General features: G+C 48.4%; 1 long non-coding RNA gene across 1 annotated transcript; it reads right to left on the reverse strand.

Moving 5' to 3' along the window:
• Positions 1–353: 353 nt before the first annotated feature.
• On the reverse strand, positions 354–12,230 carry LOC139048392 (uncharacterized). Its single transcript, XR_011507661.1, has 3 exons — positions 11,925–12,230; positions 10,684–10,789; positions 354–1,357 (listed from the first exon to the last, which is right to left on the reverse strand). It is a non-coding gene; the product is annotated as an uncharacterized lncRNA (long non-coding RNA).
• Positions 12,231–20,898: the final 8,668 nt, after the last annotated feature.

Genomic DNA, 20,898 nt, shown 5'->3' on the forward strand with positions numbered 1-20,898 from the left:
TACAAGGATGTATACTTGTATCTGCCCTCAAACCCCTTCATTTTGCTAGTCAGCATCTATAGTGTATCTTTGTATTGCTCATCTAAGACTGTTTACACACAGAAGGCATGTCTGAATACCAAACCACCTTATTCTCCACAGTTACTTTAAAGTGAATGCGTTGTGACAAAGTGTAATGTGAGAAGTCCATGATAAAGAAAAAAAAAGAAATAAAAATAGCTAATTCAACTCCCCCCTGAATTACCAATTTCTGGGCCATTAAGTTTTGCATAATGCACTTGTGGTGATTAACACAGAGCCACGTTGGCCTATCCCTAGTGGCACAGGACATCCTTCAAGTTATCAGTTGGTACAGAATCATTCAGCATGCTGCTGGTGCTTTTGCCCCTGCTGAGAATACCTGTGGCATACTAACACACATTTTGTTGCTGAAGGTCCATTACAGAGATACTAAAGAGAAACAGTAAATCATTTTAGACTGATAAAACAATCTTTCAGAACTGTATTCATGAACATTGTGGCAATAAGCGGATTAATACATGAGAAAATGAAGATATAACTTTCATTTTTCAAGTTTTATGCAGTGCCTGCACATCAGTGTGGAGTCATACTTCAACTAAGCATATTCTTTGACACCTTTACAACAGAATTCATCAATATTGGCCAGTAGAACATCAGCTAGACCCGACCAGACACCGTCAAATTCCATATCACAGCGAGCTGGTGCAGGAACTATAAGGTGGTGGTGGCGACACCAGTTTTCATTTTTGCAAGTTATCTGGCTTATCAAGCCAATTCTCATGGTGGGAGTTGTTTTTTCAGTGCGGTAGAAGAATGATTTAATAAAGCTCAAATAAATTTTCTCTTTCGTGTCCCTTTAAAGCAAGCACTGTGCTACATGGCTTGGGCAACCTGCCAGCCACAGAACCCACGAGTGCTTTCGTTAGGCAAAATCATTTTTACAGAAACTTTCTTGAGGATATGCATCTAAAAATTTTTTTGCCTAGCAATAGTTTTGTCTTGTAAAAATTGAGTAAATCCAATGCTTTCACCTGCAGCTTTGTGTAGTAAAAATCAAGAAAGCAGTGCTGAATAAATGTCAAAATCCTGTGGGCCTTTTTCGAGTAGATAACGTGGAAGACCCAGAACGAAGCGAAAAGGCAGGCCAGGCCTGCCAGCAGTGACGCTGTCACAAACAATTGCTGCGCATCCATGTGTAGCGCCTCCCTTCAACCTCTACTTTTGTAAAAGGAGCCTTAAGGAGGCCCCCCGCGAACTGAAAGCCCGAGTTGTTAGCATCCAGGCGCAGCCTCTTCAGCAGGCCCTTTTCAACATATACACCGTCGCCGATGTCTACCTGTGAAACAACAGAACAAGCACAGATTAATTTTCTACACTTTTGATCAAGGAAAGGTTAGGAAATAAGGTAAGGTTTGCAAAAACGGAAGTAGCTGCTTCTTGTTGATACGGTTTAAAGAACAAAGTACTATTACGTATACCATACATGCGTTGTGCTGAGCTGTGTACTTTCACCTAAGACTAGAAAGTATTGGGAACTTCAATGCGAAAGAACGACATTCATCTGCCTAGCTCTAAGCAAATGCGTTCCACCCCTTGGCACAGAATGAAATCTGGTGCTGTTCTAGCGATTAGCACACATTGAAAGCTTCAAGCCTGATTTAGTATTAGGCCAAGGGTCAAGCTGTGCTCGATTATAGTCAGATACAACTTTAGAAAAACAGGGGCGGTTACTCCTCCGAGGCAGATGCACACGAGCATCCACTAATGGGTGCGCACTCTGGACTGACGTCATGCGCCGGACGGCCGGTGGCTCGCCGTCGGAGATGGCCGCCCGGGCTTCGAACTGGGCCAAGTCGCGTCAGCTGTGCGTGTCAATGCCTCGTCACAGTGAATTCCCAAACTGTTTGTCATTGTCTATCATGCCGGAAATATTACTGCGAGCTTACAATGCGGCATCTGTGCCGCGTGCGTTTATTCTAAGCCGTGATCCGGCGAAGAAACATTGCAGCGAGCATCGCTGATGCTGCGCTACGCTTTGCCTGAAAACAGGATGCCTCGGTGACTGCTGCAAACACACATCCTGCCTGTTTGTTTCATGTCTTTTTTATTTCGCTCCTGAGTGAAGTTAGAACAAGAAAAGTTTGCCAAAGTCTGGTGCCTGCTGTCAGCGGCAGGTGAGTTCGTGTACCGTGTCGCTGCATTTTTCGTCGGACGGGGTAAAGTGATGGAGCAAAACCATTCTGAGGAGAAATTAGAAAAGCGTGCGCGCGTGAAACAAACCTACGAGCGTCTCAACAGAAAATATTTGACAAAGAAGCCTCCAATGCAAAGATTTGTCGCCGTCAACTTAGCGTGAGTGATCGTTGTCAACAGTGAGATAGCCGAGCGTCTAACGGCGGTGTTCGAGCGTTGTGTATAGCACTGTCGATTGATTTCTTTCCACCAGTGCTCACCGCGCACGCAAGCTGTAGAATGCGTGCTGTGGTCCAGTCACGCATAAGCTGTGTTGCCAGCGTTCCTGCTTCCATGCGTGTTTGCACTTACTCATATTTGTCCTTTTATTTTATATTAGCATTTGTTTTTGATAGTTTTCTTTCAGCAAAGTCCTTACACATTTTCATTAGCCAATCTCATTCAAGGCACTAACTCCTGTACACTGATCACTGGCCTCTTCCATCTCATTAAAACCTTTCTCACTGGTCTACCTCGTCTTCCAATCTGCCTACTTGCTGCGTTTTCTGTCCTTGTTTCTTGTGTTGTTGCTGCAATGTGATTAACCAACTTGCTCAAAACAAATTTTGATCGCCTATCAGAACAGAAAGGTTGAGAGATACATTTTCTTAAAAGCGTCATGTGGGTTGCACAGTAACTTTGCCTCTTACCTCTGTTCATGTTTATGCGTCAGTGCATGTGGCAGCTAGCCAGAAGTGCACATGAAAGGCTGCATATTGTGAAACACCTTGCTATGCTGTTGCATTTTTCATGCATTCAGTCTTAGTAAACAAACGGTTTCGCTGCCTATCCCATATGATGGCGAAAATTTTCAGCACGAATAACAATGTGCAGTGGGGTGTGATTTCTGTCTGACGCTTTCGCCGTTGCAAAGACATTCTTCTGTGAATGGAGCCCAGCAAAGCAGTGCACTGAGAGCTTTTGCAACTTTCACCATTTATTACTTCACAAATGACATTGTCTGAACCTGGCCGTTGATCGACATGCCGATGGCTTGTAAATTAAATAATTGCCTCAATAAAACACATTCAACTTCACTCAGCATTTTTTAGCACAATGCTAGCAGAGCTATTCAGGGTGAATAATTGTGCTTACATTGGTGTTACTTGCCCGGTCAGATAAACAAATACAACAATGGCTGCGAGGTAATCGTGATCGTGATCGCACAATATCTTTCGTTTGGTAATCTTTCGTGATCGCACAATATGTGCGATCACGAAAGGCCAGCAGTGTGAAGACGATGACGACGATTAGATGCTAGCGCGGGCTGTTGCCTCTTGGCCTAGCGCAGCGTATTTTCCTTGTAAATATATTTGTACATAGCTTTTCGTCTGCGTCATCCTACGCAACATATCTGGTGGAGGTGGACGTTCCCTGTACCTCGTCACGGAGCTTCGCAGTGGACGGTACGTCGAGCCTGCCTTCATGGCTCCCGGCGACGACAACCCGACTCCGCCGGCTCCGACCCCTCCTGCCACTTCGACGACCTACATCACTCTCCCCGCTACCCGTGATCCTGGCGTATTCTCGGGCCACGATGGGGAAGACGTCGACGACTGGATCAGCCTGTACGAACACGTCAGCCGCAATAACCGGTGGGACCCTACTATCATGCTCGCCAACGTAGTCTTTTAACTCGGTGGCACACCTCGAGTTTGGTATCGCACGCACGAAGATGAGCTCACCAGTTGGGATTCGTTCAAGCAAAAGCTCCGAGACTTGTTCGGCAACCCCTACGGTCAAAAACTTGCCGCGCAGAAGGCGCTTTCCGGCCGTGTGCAGACGTCAACAGAGCCCTATGTCACGTACATTCAGGACGTTCTGGCTCTGTGCCGCAAAGTTGATGCCCACATGCCTGAGTCCGACAAGGTATCCCACATCCTCAAAGGCATTGCCGATGATGATCACGAAAGGCCAGCAGTGTGAAGACGACGACGACGATTAGATGCTAGCGCGGGATGTCTCTGGCCCAGCTTTGCTCATTCGAAGATCACTCAATAGCATCTATTGAGGTAGACAGCAATTCAGCCGATCCTCCTCTACCATCTCAGTCGACAACTTGCACCATCGCCGACTTACAGAAAATGATTGCGCCCGACATGCCGTCCGAGCACGCTCGTGAGCTCTACCGCGTTCTGTTTTCCTACAACGATATTTTTGACTTTAACGATCGTCCTTTGGCCCAAACTACAACTGTTAAACATCGCATTAATACCGGCGATGCCCCTCCTATTCATCGCCGCCCGTATCGAGTGTCACCGGTTGAGCGTCAAGTTATTCACGCTGAAGTTCGCAAAATGCTTGCCAATAACATCATATAACCGTCATGTAGTCCATGGGCGTCACCGGTTGTACTAGTAAAAAAGAAGGATGGCTCATGGCGCTTTTGCGTGGATTATCGGCACCTTAACAGGGTTACCAAAAAGGACGTGTATCCCCTACCTCGGATCGATGACGCCCTTGACTGCCTCCATGGTGCTCGCTACTTCTCTTCTATTGACCTCCGCTCCGGCTACTGGCAGATTGCTGTGGACGATCTCGACCGCGAGAAGACTGCTTTTGTAACTCCGGACGGTCTTTATCAATTCAAAGTGATGCCGTTTGGTCTATGTAACGCTCCTGCCACTTTTGAACGCATGATGGACTCCCTTCTTCACGGTTTCAAATGGTCCACATGCCTGTGCTACTTGGACGACGTCATAGTATTCTCCCCAACGTTCGCTACGCACCTCGAGCGCCTCTCGGCAGTCCTGGACGTTTTTCGTCGCGCCGCTCTGCAACTGAACGCATCGAAGTGCCAATTCGGCCGTCGCCAGATTACCGTCCTTGGACATCTCGTTGACGCGAACGGAGTGCAACCGGACCCAGGCAAGATCCATGCTGTTACGCACTTTCCTGTTCCGAAGTGTGTCAAGGATGTGCGCAGCTTCATCGGCCTTTGTTCCTACTTCCGCCGTTTCGTGAAAAATTTTGCGGCCATAGCACGACCACTAACCGAGCTTTTGAAAAAAGACGCCCCTTTCCAGTGGGGCGATAACGAGGCCTCTGCATTCTCGCATATAATCGACGTTCTCACAACGCCTCCCGTTCTGGCCCATTTCGATCCTTCTGCGCCTACCGAAGTTCGTACTGATGCCAGCGGTCACGGAATTGGCGCAGTACTGGCACAACGCCAGCGCGGCAACGACCGTGTTATCGCTTACGCCAGCAGGCTCCTCTCACCCGCGGAGCGCAACTATTCCATCACTGAGCGTGAGTGTCTGGCCCTAGTTTGGGCGGTTGCGAAGTTCCGCCCATACTTATACGGCCGACCCTTTTCCGTTATCACAGACCATCACGCGCTTTGTTGGTTATGCTCATTGAAAGACCCTTCAGGAAGATTGGTCGCTGGGCCTTACGCCTCCAAGAATATTCGTTCTCTGTCACCTACAAATCTGGCCGACTACACAAGGACGCTGACTGCCTGTCTCGCTACCCGGTAGACGAGCCTGACGACGCCGACAGTAGTACCGCCGACGGCATTTTCTCTGTGTCTGCCTTCGCTAACATCGCCGATGAGCAGTACCGAGACCTATCGCTGCGAGTACTCATCGAGCGTCTGCGCTCTACACCTACCGACGCATCCGTTCGCCGATATGTCCTCCAGGGCGGCATTCTGTACCGAAGCAACTTCCTCCCTGACGGATCTGATCTTCTTCTCGTCGTGCCAAAACATCTACGACAGACTGTGCTCTTTGAGATGCATGACGCACCTACTGCAGGACATCTTGGCGTAACCCGCACGTACGACCGCGTCCGCCGCCGCTTCTATTGGCCTGGTCTCGCTCGCTCTGTCCGACACTATGTTGCTGCCTGTGATACCTGCCAGCATCGGAAAACACCTCAGGTGCTACCTGCCGGTCATCTGCAGCCGATCACTGTCCCTGTGGAACCGTTCTTTCGTGTTGGATTAGACCTCCTCGGTCCCTTTCCCACGTCATCCTCTGGGAACAAATGGGTAGCCGTCGCAACTGATTATGCCACCCGATACGCTATCACGCGGGCTCTCCCTACCAGTTGCGCCACTGACGTCGCGGACTTTCTCTTGCGTGACATTATCTTACTTCATGGCGCCCCGCGACAGCTGCTCACTGATCGTGGTCGTAACTTCCTCTCGAAAGTTATCGCCGACATTGTACGTTCCTGCTCCACTCAACACAAGCTGACTACCTCATACCATCCTCAAACCAATGGCCTGACAGAGCGGTTAAACCGTACTCTTACCGATATGCTGTCAAAGTACGTTTCCAAGGACCACCGCGACTGGGACATTGCCCTTCCTTACGTAACATTTGCGTACAATTCTTCCCGGCACGACACCGCCGGATTTTCTCCCTTTTATCTCCTGTACGGTCGCGAACCTACCTTGCCCCTTGACACGGCACTTACTCCTGCTGCGGTCTCAACAAGCGAGTATGCGCGCGACGCCATCGCCCTCGCCGACCATGCACGCCAGCTTGCCCGTGCTCGACTTACGGCCTCGCAGACCACTCAGCAGTGTCAGTACAACGCCCGCCATCGTGACGTACAGTTTTCGCCTGGTGCGCTCGTGCTCCTGTGGTCGCCCTCTCGTCACGTCGGACTTTCAGAGAAACTTCTTTCGCGATACACAGGGCCCTACCGCGTGCTGCGCCAGGTGACGCCTGTGACTTACGAAATTGCTCCTGTGGGCTCAACCTCGTCCTCTCCTGTGGCATCTCGTGATGTCGTACACGTCAGTAGGCTCAAGGCCTACTACACTGCTTCCGAGTCCGATCTTTAGTCGCTCCGGGACGGCGCTTTTGCAGCCGGGGGTAGTGCTACGGCACAATATGTGCGATCACAAAAGGCCAGCAGTGTGAAGACGACGACGACGATTAGATGCTAGCGCGGGCTGTTGCCTCTTGGCCTAGCGCAGCGTATTTTCCTTGTAAATATATTTGTACATAGCTTTTCGTCTGCGTCATCCTACGTAACAATATGACTGTGATTTGACGTGCAGGCTGCTAAAGGTGCCTTTGAAGCGTGCCCTGATGACTGTTATTTCATCACAGGACCCGTCATGCTCATAGGTGGCTGCCCAATAGAGTATTTTGGGCCAATCTGACCTTGGCATTATTCATCTCAACGGGCTGGAAAAAACAGTAGGGGCAGCACAACTGCACGCAAAGCACAATGTGCTTTGGCGTGCAAGCTGCTAAGAGTGGCTGTCAATTTCATTCACGTTGACTACTGCTTTTTCGCGTGAAGCTGGACAGTGGCTGCCCGAATGAGCATTTCGGGCCCCACATAGTTATTCATAGTTAATAACTGCATTTGCATTCAGATTTTCCGGCATTTCAGCACGTTTCCATGCCAACGCTTATATTGAGCATCATCTGTGCAGGACGTTGCTTTTTCAGAATTGGGCTTCCATTAGAAGGAATATGTCATCAAGTGAACCGCTTATTTATTTGAGAGGTCACGGGAGAATGCTTGGCTGCTGTGCTTGACACACAGTACACCGCTTCAGTGATGGGAGATCCATTGTTGCGTTTGCCGAGGTATGTGTGGCTGGCAAGAGGTCTGGACCTCGCTTCACGCAGAGTCAGAGACGAGGAGAGTTTTCTCTGCGAATAATTCTTTATACAATGTTTACATGTTGTCGTCGTTATCAGGACAGAGACCAACAGAGCAGCTGCAAGCTGCTTAAATAACACCCCTCAGCCCAATGATCTTCCAGACAGTCCCCAAAGACGAAACAAGGTCGTGAGAGAGAGGGTCTGGGCAGCCTCCGGGGTCCTAACGCCGCTCTCGGTGGCCGGCGCTTCCTTGAACCGTGCTGCGGTGCTGCGGACGATTTGGCGGTCGGTCAGAATGGTGCGCCGGGCAAGTTTTATGGCCCGCATAGGACAAAGGGAACCAACTGCAAGGCACTGGGTCGAAACACAGCCCTCCTTTGGAAACTGTCCCAAACACAGCGGGAGTCGTTTGTGGTGCGGGCGCCGCCGGACAAACGAGGGGGGGGGGGTGCATTGCTGCCGGGACGGGGAGGGGCCGAATAGCAGTCCGTGATCCGGTGGCTGCTTCCGTCGTGGACGCCATGCAGCCGCGAGGAAACTCGAGCCGTGCACGTAGTCGTGTCCGAAGCAGGCAGGCACCATGCGGGGATCAATGCTGCCTCCACAGTCGACAAACCATAGCACTGGCCTTCCGTCAGGCAAATCCCAGGGCACAAACATAACACAATATATGCTTCGAGAACTCGTTAGTGATCTTCTCGATCGTTGGTATCTCGTTGTCGTGAAAGAAATCGTGCACACGAGCTCAGCGCACACGTGTCCTACTTCGTGCTGCTGCTTCTTTTCTCCACATTTTGTGGGCGTTTTCGCCAGGGCGTTGATAGTTTGCCACCCGAAATATGCGAAGCTTGGACCTCCCTCCTCACCTTTAACACGGTGCTTTCGCTGACACTGAGCATCTTGGGTTTGTAATGGTTGCGATAAATGCATTGTTTTATATAAGTACTTGTTCAGTAGCAACTGATTCATTTGAAGCTCGGAACAAGAGTAGTAAATGTGCCGTGTACATGTAAACAAGCACAAATGCCATGCAGAGTTGCTCTTTCTACTTTTGCCGCTTGCAATGAAGCTAAAGAGCAGACGACGGGCAGCGTTGTGGAAGGCACGGGGTTATTTTTCTGTCGCAATCTGGCATGTGCTGTAGCACATGAGAGCTCTACTAAACCAGTCATCAAAGTCTTTATTTATACTGAGAATTGTGCGTTTCCTAAGCACGATTTTTTCAGCGGGATTATTTTAGTCGCGGAGGCAATCGGACGTCGCGCTTCATTCATCTGGGCGGGGCCTCCCCTTTTTTCTAAATTTGTATTCGACTATAGTGACGCACAAGTGCTCGAGAACTATTGAACAAGACGCAATTGTTTTCGATTTACTGACTGCACTTGGGTGTAAAGCTTTTGTCCGAGAAATGAATAAACCACATACACAAGCAGCATTTTCTTAGTTAGCACAGTCTTTCATAGGTACTGATACCTTTAATTTAGAAAGCCCTGTATATTGGGCCTCATCAAACTAATTTCATAAAAGGTTTGGCAAGGTAGAAGCATAGAATTTTAGAGTCATTAGAAGACAGGTGAAATGAGTTATTTATTGCAATTATTACTCAAATTTAAAATGTAGACCACTCATCCCAATGAGAAATTGATGCAAGCAGTTTGTACATGCCCCATAAGCATTTAGATATCAAAAATACGGATTACAGAAAACCTTTTCTTGGAGGTTCATTATTGCAAGCAGTCATGCCCTCGAGGAGAAATAACTTCTTTTTCTGTAGGCAGAAATGAGGCTCGAGTATTTTATTGACACATATATATGCCCATGCATATATGTTATCTCTGTTGTAAACCTTTTTTTCATGTATATGCAAGGTGTGTGTGTGTAACATCTCATTATGCACAAAATCAAATCCATATGAACCCGACAAGAAGCTAAACAAACAAGAGAGCAATCCCAGTGACAAGCCATGTTAAACCAACGAGGTAGCCATCCCAGTAACAAACCGTATCAAAAATTTTACTGACATGAATTCTGACCTTTGAAACATAACATGTGTATATGAATACTATCTACATTAGAGCAATGGGCAACTTTAAGCAATGGCTACGCCAACATCAGAACGATGTGGATGAGAAAAGAGTGGCATCAAATGCTTTGGCAGAGGATGCCGCAATGACTAAACACAACAGTGACTGGATAGTGTCTAGCATAATCGGCCAGGAAAGAAATTGGAAGCCATGCCTGTACCCGGATTCCCTGGAGATGCAATCAACAGGACACACGTTTATCTGAAACCAAGGAGCCCACACCCATCTTATGCTAAAACTTACTTAATTAAATATGCACTTCCACTTTTTTTAGCCTTATTGTGAACAAGGCTTCCATATGGAAGCCAAAATGTATTGCTTTTAATGTTGTATTTGGTTGGTTGTCATGTTTCATACCGACCACACAGGCTTCTCTGAAACTCTTGATGATACAACTTTTGTGCGAAAGCATTGCTTAAGGCACTTTTGCATAAACTATGTCTTTAGGTGGTATAACACATTTTTCTAGACACTCTAGAGCACATTATTCAAGGCACGAAACCTGAATTCATGGTTCTTAAAAAGGCATTTTGGCTAGATTAATATAGTCTAGATGGAGTATATAAGGCATAATTACTCAAGCGCCCAATTATATTTAACTCAGAGGAGGCTACTTTAGGTAAATTCATTAAACTGAGGGCACTCCACCAAAACATAAAATTCGTGATCAGCCACTAGAAATCCTGAAAATGGCAATACAGTAAAATGATTGCATATAACACAAATGTATCCTACAACTCGAAAGGCAGCGCCAGTTTTGTACGCACCTTTGAGAAAGCACGCAGATCACGTGCTTTATTGTCGTGCTGTCCAGCTTCCAGCAGTGCAGCAGGTTCCTGCTCGATGTAGGGATGCCTCCAGAATCCGCATAGCCTTCAAAAGTAAGAAATGTTTAATTTATTGTGCTGTGAACCTGGGAATTTGTGATTTACCAGTGCCATGTGGAATTGCAAAGAGAGCCTCACACAGCCAGCTGCATGAATTTGCGCCTGGTTGCACAAACGTCTCTTTGTTATATCTAAGGAGGTTACACTGATATTTTGTAACAAGAGAAGTTTCAGGGAGGAACGAAATCAGCAACAACAGGCTACCAGGACAATCAAAAACAAAACTCATATAAGCAGTAAAACGTGGCGCATTGGATTAAACAAAAATATTGAGCACATGAAAACCATACTGAAAGCTAGATCACGATTTTGTAGCGATGCTATTCCTTTTAGTTATTCGTAAGTGGTCTGACCGCCGCCCCGGCCCGTGCTACGTACTGGAACAGCCGGCCGTTTGCGGTGGGCGACAAGAGTGGTATAGAATCGAGGGGTAAGTATCGCTACAAAATCGCAGTCCTTACTTTATTACGCACTGCCGTATAACCTACGATTGCAAGAGCTGGCATCCCGTTCGTAAGAATTGGTTGGTCTATGTCTTTCTTAAAGGCCGGTGTCTGAAATGTCTCGATTAAAAATAAACTTCGTTACTGTATATCGGCCTATGTCGGGTTTGCAACATACAAGACAAATACGCGAAGACACTCAAGAACATAAACAATACACAGGTTCTCGCGACGTGGTCCTCCAAACCAAACTGTATACATACAAAAATCTTCATACAAGCTTCTATCCGCTTAAGCGTCAAACATAGGAATCGTGTGCCAACGCGCGAAGCCCATGATACATCGACGGATACATTACACATGTACTGTACTTGCGGGAATGCATATATAACGAATAACTTCTTGCCAGAAAACTACCGAACGAACAGCAACTTTTAGTGTTTTCATAATTGTGTGCCCATTCAGGCATAGCAATGAAGGCGGGTAGCATATATTTTACAGCAGAATGCAAGTACGCTTACTGTAACATCAGAAGAAGCCTTCGTGAAATTGCTTGCTAAATGTGCACAGCAAGACGGCCAACCTACGATCAGAAAGCGCTTTGCTCTAGCTAGTTACACAACGTTCATTACGTAAATCATAAGTTCAAGAATGCGCGCAAGGGCCAAACTTGCGTACCTTTCAAAAAGACTTGGCCAACGCTCCTTCGTCTCAAAGGTACCGAGGCACCGACGTCTTTCTGGCGCAAGTACTGTAGAACTTCCGATGAACTCCAGCTCCACAAAAGCACAACCTTCAACAGCCTTCCATACACTACGATTCGAAGCTCCAGTACCAGACTTTTCACGGGAGCGCTTGCAGGCAGCTCGGCAGAACAAAGGCCGGACGGGCGCTGTAGTAAGACACTCACTGCCGACACTGGTAGATCGCACGAAACACACGGCGAACTAACGGCGTTACACGAGTCCGGAGGGTTTGCGATGGTTACTGCACATGACAAGGAGCACATTTTGTCTAGGCTCTTCTAAAATATAACTCAAATACAGCACTTTACGACAACCAACGTGGTATGTCGACCAAACAAATACTGCAGTGGCGCCACTCTGCGGTTTTTACAAAAATGTGTCGTAAATGAGAAAATTACGTGTTTTTTCCTAACAACAATCGGCAGGGACACTTTAACAAATTTCTTGAGTCCAAAAGTGTTAACTTTGTATAAATATGCACTTTTTTATACGAAGTTTAAGAAAATGTACTATATATATAAAAAAACGAAGCGGATGTTGCCTTCAAGATTCGCAACCGCTTCAGTCGCATGCAGTTTGCAAAAGCACGGCCTTCGAAATCAGACTTTGTCGCTCAAACGAAACTGTAGCTGGGAGGAGGGCAGGCATTTAGGCCCCAATTGTTGGGTTTACAGTGCCTAGGTAGGCTTCCTTATTTATAAAGAATATACAGGGACTAACGCCGAACCATGAGCGAGCTTTAAGCAGGAGACACACGGTACGATTCGGCGTCGGATCCAACGTGCGTGTATCCGAACGGTCTAGCGGCGCCTAAGCTCCGCCCAGATCCAGCCCCCCCCCCCCCCCCCAGCTGATTCACGTCGAGAAACGCAATAGAACTCTGCACAACACTGCTTCGCTTTACGTGAACACTGTCAATAAAATTATGCCCCTGCAAGTGACAGAACACTTCACGACGGCGCGTTGTCCACTGACGGCTCCGGTAACAGCCAGCGATACGGCCGGCAGGCATAGCTAGGCGGACGCTGCGGCCGACGGCGCTTGATTCAGCCCGAGCTCGATGAAGAGGGCTCATTTTTGCCAAAACAGTTAACGCTGTGCACTTAGGTAGCCCGTAATCAAATACAATTGGTTTACTCGACGCAGTCGTTGCGAAGGGCAAACGTGCAAGCGAAGCGAGCAGCCTCGCTCGGACGGTCGGTGCATAGAGATCGGTGTGTGCTGTTTGTCCGCGGAAAGGCCCTCGCGTCGCGGCTCCCGATTTCGACGGTAGCTTAGTGCTAGTGTACTAGGCGCTGTTTTGCATAATAAACACATATTTGAGATAACTTTATTGAACTGGTAACTATTTCGTGTCGGCAACAAACTGCAGCAGGCAAGGGGGAAAAAAAAAGACGGCGAGAAACCGGCCTGCCAGCGCCGCCTCCGTGGAGGGAACGTCAGAGAACGTCACACCAGCTGCGGCCAAACGACGGTGCGGAGTGTGCGGTTGTCGGACACATCGGACGATGAAAATTTGCCCGGTTTGTCGCACGCCGGACGTCCGATCCGGCGCTTCGGCACGGCAAAACACCTCGATTCCGGCTGCCGTTCAGGCGCGTCGGACGCCGGATCGGACACCGAATCGGACCGTGTGTCTCCCGCTTTAGTTGGCGAACACGAGCCCATCAGCGCGCCGTCCGTGCACCTCCGTCTGCTTGCAATGGTGGATGGCCTACGGGCTTCTTTGACGCCTACTGAGCACAAATTCATGATCACCGCTCGTATACACGCTTCCTACAGCGCTAGCTGTGGTGTTTACGAGATTATGTGCCCTCACCTTGAATTGGCGAGACCGCTCGACATGATCGCATCTATTTCTAGTGCGTGAGGCTTTCCATTGACTGTCACTACAACTAACCAACGTTTTGTTTATTTTGTGCTACAGTGGGTCGTGACGATTCCGTTCACAGCTTCAAAGTGGACAAGAGACAGTCGTTTTCTCGCTCGTAGAAGCATGAAAAAGTGGGCTTGTGCTTGGCAATGAACTTTGACCGACACGCTTGCTTCCGGCCGGAGCAGCAGACGCGACAACTCGCCGTTTGTAGGCTGCCGGCCGATGGCGGTATCCCTCGCGAACGGCAAGATATTTACCTGCCATAGAGAGGATCGGTCCAGGAACGATTCTTGAGGCGATTTTTGTCGCTCAATACGAGCATGGCCACGCCGGCTCGCCGTGCAGAGCGGAATCGGAACATTATTTTTCGATGAGTTCGCACTGACGCAATGCAGTCGATTGGCTCGTCGGTCGTGCAACGGGCGGCGCGCCGGCAGGAAGCCGCGTCCACTTGAGACACCTCTTACGCGACGTATGTAGTACATACGTTCCAAGTTTCCAACGTTCTGCCGTTCCGCTGGTGGATGCACCGCCACGGCATCGATCTTTGCCATTCCTGCCGCGGCCGTGCCTGTCGCCGGGCGTAGGCTTAACTGGATTGGGCGGAGCTTGCAACCTTGGGGAGTAAAGTGGTAGTATTTAATCACGTGATCTTCAGGTTGGTTCCAGATCACGTGGTTTTAAACTCTCAATAGATGGTTTTTGGTCACGTGATCTAAAACTCCGTACGTCGTAAAGCCGGCTCATGACATCCTTTTACTACGTTTCTCAGAGGTGGTAGTAAAACGATGTAATGTAACGCATTTTACTGCCGTATGCCAGAGTAATTTTCTGGTGCAAGGTAGTCTTCAAAGCTCATGAGCCGCAAAAACCCCAATGTCGGCTAACTTTTGTTTACAGTGTAGTTGTAGCACGGAGATCACGGAATGGAAACATTTGTTATAACAGCAGGCAATCACTGCAGGGTCAGTGACAACGTTAAAATTGACAACACTAGATCGTGAATAGTTTTTTTTTCTTGGGAAATATATCGACTAAGTTTATCTGGAGATGACCATAAGATTAATCAACGTTTGCTCCTGATAAAGCTCTTTGGCAGCGGCGATCCTCAATCATCATCGTCATCACCAAGCCTGATATAAGAATTGCTAGAATGAAAAGATCTACAGTATGCCTGAATAACTCAAGCTGACTAAGTTACTATTTGTCACCACCCCGTTTCCAAAGGAATGCGAATAAATCATCATCATCATTCCAGAAAGATGGATATATGATAGCCGGGCTCAACGCGTGTCTAAAGCGCACATTCCTCCGAGTGTAGGCCCGGATGATACTCAACGATGTCGCGTCTGAGGTTTAACGTTTGAATATAGCACCGTTTAAAAACTCACCAGAATGACGAAATACTAACCAAGTAAGAGTGAGCCGCCCGGTTATACATTACTATGTTAGGATTATATTTATTTAGACGACCGGTCACGCCAGTTGGCTCTTCACTCGAATGAGCACTCAGACAAGACACGTATACCCATTAGTGGCTATGAGACGGTGCTGAAATGTTTGATCCCATGATAGGGCACTTCCATGCTTTTATATTTTTTTAAGGCGAAAGCCTTAGGTGGCTATGTTGGCTGTGCCCTTGGCGAAATAGCGCCATGAAGAGAATGACCGACGCCGAGAAGAGTAAAAAGACGACAAAGAACGCTTGGATTGACGTCACATTTTTCAGGGTAGTTCCTGTAAACGAAGTAAATTAGTTAGTTTGAAAATGAAATGTTGCGCATTTCAGGTCTGGATGGGAATGAAACCCAGGCCTGTGAGGTGCGAGACTAGCACGGTTGCCTGAAACCACGGCTGCTCCACGGTTCTGGCTTAGTAAAGGTGTGCCTATAGTGCGTGCCAGCTTGCACACGTCACGTTGCAGCCATCTCGCTGACTAGGGCGTGCGTCATTGGTGGGCGCACGGGACACTGCGGAGGAGGTGGTGCCACCTCATGATCGAGTGCATAAAATTGGCGCATTGATGACGTTCCGAGGTCTACAAGCAGTATATTGCTTTCGCATTCCCACACGTAAGCAGCCTTTAGTGGCTGCCGAATTTCAAGTTTAGTAATTGCTGTCGTACCAGGTGTTGTTGCGCAGAAAAGCGGTCGCGCGTGGCCTGCGCATTGACGTCACACAAGGCGGCGGGGGTGGTCGGCGGCGAGGAGCGTGCACACTCTTGCGGCTCGCGAGGAGGGCCGCGCAAGTGCGCCACTGGGGATTAAGCGCGTGCCGCTGCGCCTGAGTGAGGAGGTCGCCTTAAATCTACACGTGTACTTCTTATTGTGGCTGATTATGTCTTGCAAGAAGTCGGGACTCGGTTGTATAACTTAATGCAATACCAATATGTCTTACGAAGAAGTTTAACTCCAATTGTACATATTCATGTATTACCAAATGTGCAGCAGGCTTTCGCCTTCTTCTGTTACAAGAGTGTAACAGCTGCGGTACGTTTTTTTTTTCAATACGATGGGAACGATGCGAGACAGGAACCCACCTGCGACCGCTAAGTGTACGCAAAAAGACAAGGACACTCGCAGTATTCTCAAACGCACGCTAAATGAAGGTACACTATTTTCGCCCTTCACCTCTGTAACCGTGCATCAAGCGCTGGAAGGAATAATAAGGTTGCGTACTTTTGCTCAGTAACTAAATGTCATGACTTCGGCCGAGTTACCTATACGACCATGCAGTCATCCCTGAAAAATAAACAAGAACAAGCTAGGGAGACAGGAGACAGGGATACAAGGAAGGCAGCGATGTTGACCAGTCAAGAGCCCACTTGGCTACCCTACGCTGGGGAAAGGGAGAAGGAGAGCAGAGATAAGGGATATACAGAGAACAAACTAAAATAGTTCGTGCGCTATGCTACTGCCCACATTCCTTCCGTTGCACACCATAATACTTTGCTATTAAAGTACCTGCTTTCTAATGCAAAGAGCTGATTTGCTTTGTTCTGTAGTAAATAGTGCAGGATGGAGAGGAAACATAGCTTTATGTTTAGCTAAAGCACCAGCCTATTGGTCACCAATAAGTGATGCTGAAATTGGTATATCCATATTTGTGTGGTACATAATTAGGATTCATCTTAAAACTTTTTGTGCGCAAACAAACAGGGACAAAGAATAGAAGAAAGACAGGGACGAAAGCTTCCTAACAAAAATTTTTAAGATGAATCTGTTCCAACTAGCCCGACTCGCAGTTATGCTACATAATTAAGGTGGCGTTTGGCTGCTGTCCGATAACGTAAATTATTAAATCGGGGCCGAGAAAATTGTAAACTCTCCTTGGTGGTTAAGCTCAAAAGAATCACAAGGCAGCTTACGGATTGAGAAATGCTTGACTTATTCAAATATACAAGTCTGATTGTGGGAAAAAGAAATGTTTTTCATTACGAAAGTCTACTAATAAATTAATGTTCATATTCTGTGAATACTCACGTTTAAAATTCTGAGCGTATTAGATAATTCCTCACGTCAAATATTTGCTGTTAGCTTTCCATTGCAGAACTCCTAATCGGCAAAGCGGACGTAAACATGCGCACCAGGTAATCATCTATATATATAAATATATATATATATATATATATATATATATATATATATATATATATATATACAGTCAAACCTCGATATAACGAACACGCATATAACGAATTATTGAATATATCGAACTCTTCCGAAATATTTTCGTCAAGCACATGTATTTTTAACTTCCTATAGCGAACGCGGTTTGGCATAAAACGGATATAACGAACTTCGCGACGCCAAGCCCTACCTCACTTTAATAGCAGGCGGCAGGCTTCGTTGCACCACAAGTGTGTTGTGCGGTGTAGCAAACGTTCAGGACTACCTCGCAGGCTCTGACAGCACCAGAGATGCCACGTCGTCATCGAGAGTTGACAGCCAAAGAAATCGTCCGCATCTCACAACCGCTGACAGCGCCGCTTCAGCAGCGGCGGCAGCGGCGTGATGGAATGTTGCTTTTGCGTTTTAGTGTTGAGGCCTGGAACGATGAGGCCTGGAACGATTTTTCGCGTTTTGTTGCTGACATGCCCGCAACAATGACTGTAGAAGACTTCGTAGGTGGCGACGACATCTCAGCGACCACGGCTGTACTGACGGACGCCGAAATCGCTGCGGAAGTCTCTGAACATCCCGCAGACGAAGCTCAGGCTGACCCTGTAGACGATGAGAACATTCCGACTTCACAAGAAGCACTTGCTGCGTTGGATTTACTGCGCCCCCACTGCAGTGCTATTGAGGGCAGTGGGTTTGCCCTTGCTGAGTGTTTGCAAACTGTGGAACAGGGCGTGATACGGAATGCGATCAACACCAAGAAGCAGGCCGCGATAACGCAGTTCTTTGTGCGTAAATAAATGAACGTGACCCAAGTAAGCATCGTTCGAGTTGCTGTGCCTTCTCTGATTGAATTTTGCTCCTCTTGCATGTATTTTTTAGTAAATTTTATATTACGAATTATGGATATAGCGAACTAATTTCCGACTTTTTAACTGTTCGTTATAACGAGGTTTCACTGTATATATATATATATATATATATATATATATATATATATATATATATATATATATATATATTGACGCGCTTGCAGAGCGAGAGCACGTCTTCAATATAACTGGTGAAGGTCTCTTCCTGGAGTTGAGCTCGACCACGCAAGCGCTGCTCAGCACGAAGCCGGCGAACTGCGGGACGGCCGAAGACCTCAGCCAAAGTCGCCGCGAAAGCCGACCAGGTGGTAAAAGCGGCTTCATGATTGCGGAACCATAGGTTGGCCACGTCAGTCAAGTAAAATATGACATTTGTGAGCTTGGCGCGGTCGTCCCACTCATCCATGGATGAAGCAGACAAGATCAAGCACGTCATGAAAGGCATCGATGAGCATGCCTTTCCGATGCTCGTCGCGAAGAGTCCCCGCACTATTGCCGAGGTCATACAGCTTTGCCAGCAGTACGACGGGCTGCGCAAGCAACGTGCACCAACACGCGCTGCTCAGCAGGACACTGCGGAGCTCTCCCCGTTGGCCTTCGGTCGCGACGCTGCCGATATCTCTGCCTTGATGCCGGAGATAAAGCAGTTCATCCGCCAGGAAGTCGCATGCCAACTCTCTCTGGCGAATAGCGCACCCGAGCCGTCGACAACCCTGGTCATGCCGTTCGACCTCTGCAACGCGCCTGCCACTTTCGAGCGAATGATGGATAGCATTCTTCGAGGGCTGAAGTGTCCATGTGCCTCTCCACTGCAGGACCAGTGGAGAGGCACATGGACAAATTTAGTTGCAGTCCTGCAGTGCCTCTCCACTGCAGGACTGCAACTAAATTTGAAGAAATGCCACTTCGGCGCTCGCACGCTTACTATTCTCGGTCATGTAGTTTCCAAAGACGGTATCCTCCCGGACCCCACGAAACTTAGCGCCGTAACCGAGTTCCCCAAACCAACCACCATAAAAGAGCTTCGCAGTTTCATCGGCTTGTGCTCATATTTCCGGCGCTTCATCCGTAACTTTGCCTCTATCATCGCCCCCTTGACGCAGCTTCTCACCGGCAGTTCTGACCTATCAGCCTGGTCCCCGGCATGCGACGACGCATTCCAAGAACTGCGACGCGTTCTCACCTCTCCTCCAGTACTGCGACACTTCGATCCATCTGCACCAACTGAGATCCATACGGACGCTAGCGGTGTCGGGCTCGGCGCTGTTCTTGCACAACGCAAGGATGGCTTCGAAGAGTACGTCGTCGCGTATGCCAGCCGCACCCTTACCAAAGCCGAGGCGAACTACTCGGTTACTGAAAAGGAATGTCTGGCCATCGTTTGGGCAATGGGAAAATTTCGTCCTTATGTGTACGGGCGTCCATTTGACATCGTGACCGACCATCATGCCCTATGCTGATTATCTTCCTTAAAAGATCCAACTGGTCGGCTCGCCCGCTGGGCATTGCGCCTACAAGAGTACGACATCCGCGTTGTTTATCGCTCCGGCCGAAAACATTCAGACGCAGACGCTCTATCCCGGTCACCCCTGCCCTCCGGTCCTGTCCACTCGTCTATTTCCACACATGCAGCCTTCGCCCTCAACATTACCGACATGCCATCAGAGCAGCCCAAGGACCCATGGATCTCTTCGCTTCTTGACTTCCTGTCTAGCCAGTCGCCAGCGCCAATTTCTCGGACGCTCCGTCGTCAAGCAGCGCACTTCATCATTCGGGATAACCTGCTGTACCGCCGCAACTACAATTCGAGCGGTCGCAAGTGGTTGCTTGTTATACCCCGACACCTGCGCCCTGACATCTGCGCCACGTTCCACGACGATCCCCAATGCGGCCACGCTGGTGTCTTAAAGACATACTCTCGCATCCAGCTTCGGTACTACTGGCGCGGTTTGTACCGCTTCGTTCGCCAATACGTCCGGCCCTGCCTCATATGCCAACGACGCAAGACGCCACCTTAACATGCCACTGGCCCCTTGCAACCTTTACCATGCCCCGCACGCGCGTTCGACCGCGTCGGCATTGACCTATACGGTCCGCTTCCCAACACTCCAAGCGGCAACCGCTGGGTTATTGTCGCTATCGACCACCTCACGCGGTACGCCGAAACTTCAGCCCTAGCATCTGCCACAGCAAAAGACGTCGCCAGTTTTCGCCTTCGAAACCTGATTTTACGCCATGGAGCACCTAGAGAATTACTGAGCGACCGCGGTCGCGTTTTTCTCTCCGACGTCATTGCAGCATTGCTAAAGGAGTGTCGCATCATTCACCGCACCACCACGGCATATCATCCTCAAACTAATGGGATGACAGAGCGTTTCAACCGCACCCTTGGCGACATGTTGGCCATGTATGCTTCATCTGACCACTCGAATTGGGATTGCATTCTGCCTTTCGTCACCTACGCTTACAATACCGCCAAGCAAAGCACCACTGGGTTCTCCCCTTTCTTTTTCCTTTACGGACACGAACCTTCATGCA

Source organism: Dermacentor albipictus, chromosome 8 (genome assembly GCF_038994185.2).
Source record: "Dermacentor albipictus isolate Rhodes 1998 colony chromosome 8, USDA_Dalb.pri_finalv2, whole genome shotgun sequence".
NCBI classification, from domain to species: Eukaryota; Metazoa; Arthropoda; class Arachnida; order Ixodida; family Ixodidae; genus Dermacentor; species Dermacentor albipictus.